This window comes from Scyliorhinus canicula, chromosome 2 (genome assembly GCF_902713615.1).
Source record: "Scyliorhinus canicula chromosome 2, sScyCan1.1, whole genome shotgun sequence".
Lineage (NCBI taxonomy): Eukaryota > Metazoa > Chordata > Chondrichthyes > Carcharhiniformes > Scyliorhinidae > Scyliorhinus > Scyliorhinus canicula.
In genome coordinates, this window is record NC_052147.1 from 36,833,573 (window position 1) to 36,837,324 (window position 3,752).

The following is a 3,752-nucleotide window of genomic DNA, read 5'->3' on the forward strand; positions in this document are numbered from 1 at the left end:
CGCCTCATTACTATGCAAAGCGTTTTGCTATTTACACCTTTGGTTGAGATCTTTCACCTGGCCATAAACTAGTTTCGATACGTGCAGAATGCTAATTAGCCTTTGCAGACTGCTTGTCCTGGCTAAGACTGTTTTCTCCCTACAGTCTTAGCAGTTCTCCATTTTGTTAGCCCAGTGTCCATCTTAGGTGGCTACAATTGTCACCATTGTCACCTCAAGGAGATTTAATTGAGTGTTCTTCAAAGTCGGGGGCGCGACCTGCGGGAGGGTCGCGGTCGGGACAGTCGCGGAGCCATTGTCCGCGGCACTCCCGATCGCGCAAATCCCCGCGCAGCAGCCGGCTTTTCATAACGCCGGCTGCAAGCGGCCTTTAAAATGGCCACGAACATGTAAAAAAATTCAGCCGCATTGCGCATGCGCGCACGCTCATCGGCACGCATGCACAAAACTATGCGGCAGCGCGCCCATGATCAGGCACGCATGCGCAGAGTGGCCGCTATTTATTTAAACGGTCTCAGCTTAATCACTCATTTGTGCATGCCCAATTTATCATTTCACTTCATTGTTCCCTGATTACCTGGAGTAATTTTAAAAGGTGCAATGAAGTAAGTAGTTTATGTGTATTATGTTCCTGTCTCCATCTATATGCGAATAAAAGGAATGCAAATCATGATCAGTCATATTCATTCTTGCATTACATTTTTCACAATGGTATTTCCATGCTCATCTGTGTACTGTTACTCTGTAACCATTTTTTATCGATTTATTTTATTCATTTTGTTTTTTATTACAAGTTCGGGGGGAGATTTATTTAATAAAATTTTACGGAAGAAATGCAGAACTTTGGACAGATGGAGGCTCCATACTTTCCGACACCGGAACGCTTCACCTTCATCCAACAGGTTCCATTGGAGGAGCGTGTACGAGGGCCAAAGGGACCCAAAACCATTTCCTCCATTTTTATCAGCAGCAAACAAGGTAAGAGAAAATGGTGTGTCGCTCAGGTCGGCCGGCGTGGGTCACGAAGGTTGGCCGCGTTGGGTCCCGAAGGTCGGCCGCATTGAGTCTGAAGGTCGGCCGGGTTGGGTCTGAAGGTCGGCCGCGTTGGATCCCGAAGGTCGGCCGCATTGAGTCTGAAGGTCGGCCGGGTTGGGTCTGAAGGTCGGCTGCGTTGGATCCCGAAGGTCGGCCGCGTTGGATCCCGAAGGTCGGCCGCGTTGGATCCCGAAGGTCGGCCGCGTTGGATCCCGAAGGTCGACCGCATTGAGTCTGAAGGTTGGCCGCGTTGGATCCCGAAGGTCGGCCGCGTTGGATCCCGAAGGTCGGCCGCATTGAGTCTGAAGGTCGGCTGGGTTGGGTCTGAAGGTTGGCCGGGTTGGATCCCGAAGGTCGGCCGCATTGAGTCTGAAGGTCAGCCGGGTTGGGTCTGAAGGTTGGCCGGGTTGGATCCCGAAGGTCGACTGCATTGAGTCTGAAGGTCAGCCGGGTTGGGTCCCAAAGGTTGGCAAGTTGGTAAAAATGGATCCCCAGAAAAAAAGTTTGAAGAACACTGATTTAATTTATTGAACTCCGATAAAACATTATTCATGGCTAACCAATTTTGGAACATTAGATTGGAGTTTGATTCAGTAATGGATAAAATCAGAAAACGCTCCAAAACCTCAGCAGGTCTGGCAGCACCTGTAGAGAGAGAAATAGAGTCCGTGTGGTTCTTCTTCAGAGCGGAAGATGGATTAAACTTCATCTTCCTCCTAAGCATCAACGACTATTTCAAAAGCATCAAATTTCACAAGAAGGTTGAATATTTTCACTGCGGCTCCTATCGGAACAATGAAGAAATGTGCACGTGTGCAATCGGTTTTACAGGGTATAATTAGCAGTTCATCGTGCTTCAAGAATTACACAATTATTTTGATGTGCTAATTAACCTAATTTCTGTTGATCAGTATAACAGAAAATTAAGAGAGGGAAAAGAAAAATTAATTGCAAAGGAGCAGTATCTTATTTTCCTGAAGATAGGGAGGATTTAAACTTGCATGGTTGGGGGTGGGAATCAGAGCGTTAGCTTAGAAGGTGTAATAACTGAAGGGGAAATAGGGAACAAAAATAAGAGAACAATAACATCACCCTGCCTGCTCAAACACAGTGGTATGAAGTGTATTTGTTTCTATGCCAAAGTATAGCAGGTAAGGCAGATGAGCTCAGAGCACTTATTTGTACTTGGAACTATGTTGTGTCCATTACAGAAGCTTCAGGAGAGATAGAGGGGGTTAAGGAGAATATTATAGCCGTACTGTGGGAGGACACCTTGGAGGGCTCACACAATGAGGCGATCTGGGTAGAGCTCCGGAACAAGAAGGAGGCAATCACAATGTTGGGGGTTAATTACAGGCCCCCCAACTGCCAGCGGGAGATAGAGGAGCAGATAGGTAGAGAGATTTTGGACAAGTGCAAAAGTAACAGGGTTGTTGTGGTGGGGGATTTTAATTTCCCCTATATTGACTGGGACTCACTTAGTGCTAGGAGCTTGGATGTGGTAGAGTTTGTGAGGTGTGTCCAGGAAGGCTCCTTGATGCAATATGTAGATAGTCCAAGTAGGGAAAGGGCAGTACTGGACCTGATATTGGGGAATGAGCCTGGACAGGTGGTTGAGGTTTCAGTAGAGGATCATTTTGGGAGTAGTGACCACAATTCAGTACATATTAGGGTACTTTTGGATAGGGATGAGGGTAATCTTCAACTTAAGGTGCTAAACTGGGGAAAGGCAAATTACGATAACATTCAACAGGAATTGTAGAATTTGGATTGGGTACGGCTGTTGGAGGGTAAATCAAGCGACAGTTGATTAGGATTCAGGAAAGTCACGTTCCTGAGAGAATGAAGGATAAGTATGGGAAGTTTAGGGATACTGTGACCCTCGTCAAAAACAGGAGGCATTTGTATGGTCTAGAAGGGTGGGGACAATCAAAACCCTTGAAGAGTATAAAGAAAGTAGGAAGGTATTTAAGCGGGAAATTAGGAGGGCTTAAAGGGATCATGAAAAGTCCTTGGCAAGTAGGATTGAGGTGAATCCTAATCCTAAATTTTTATTCAGATGTAAAAAGCAAGAGGGTGGCCAGGGAAAAGATTGGACTACTTAAGGACAGTGGGGGAAATCTATGTGTTGAGCCAGAGGAAATGGGTGAGGTACTAAATGAATACTTTGCACCAGTGTTCATCAAAGAAAAGAACCTTGTGGAAGTTCATTTTTGGGTAGGGTGTGTGCATAGTCTGGGTCATGTTGACACAAAAAGGAGGTGGTATTGGGTGTTTGAAAAGACGTTAAGGTAGATAAGTCTGGGCTGGAAAGGATTTACCCCAGAATACTGAGGGAAGCAAGGGAGGAAATTGCAGGGGCCTTGACCGACATCTCTGTATCCTCATTGGCTTCAGGTGAGATCCCAGAGGACTGGAGAATAGCTAATGTGGTACTGCAGTTTAAGCAGGAATAATCCTGGAAACTATAGGAGAGAATTCTCAGGGAAAGGGTTTATACCCATTTGGAAACAAATGGTCTCATTGGCAATAGACAGCATGGGTTTGTGAAGGGGAGGTCGTGCCTCATTAACTTGATCGAGTTTTTTGAGGAGGTGACAAAGATGATTAATGAGGGGAGGGCGGTGGATGTTGTTTACATGGACTGTCAGTAATGCCTTTGACAAGGTTCCTCACATTAGACTGGTACAAAAGGTGAAGTCACACAGGATCAGAGG